This window comes from Penaeus monodon, chromosome 29, assembly GCF_015228065.2.
Source record: "Penaeus monodon isolate SGIC_2016 chromosome 29, NSTDA_Pmon_1, whole genome shotgun sequence".
In the NCBI taxonomy this organism is placed as follows: Eukaryota; Metazoa; Arthropoda; class Malacostraca; order Decapoda; family Penaeidae; genus Penaeus; species Penaeus monodon.
Genome location: NC_051414.1, coordinates 37,761,336 through 37,761,549, shown reverse-complemented (window position 1 = coordinate 37,761,549; position 214 = coordinate 37,761,336).

The window sequence follows — 214 nt, the reverse complement described above, 5'->3', positions numbered from 1 at the left end:
TTGGATCAAAATATAGTGTACCACATACCTTATGTCATCACGTCCCATCTATTCATCCCTGACGTTCATAACTTGCGCTTTAACATTCATATGCAAAAGGCTGCTTTAAGGAAATTTGCGTGAGCCTCTCGCTAAATTTAAAGTCCTTTTTATGGATGACAGCGTGACTGATCGCGCTGTAGAATGCTCGTTTTACAATACCTCACACACACAC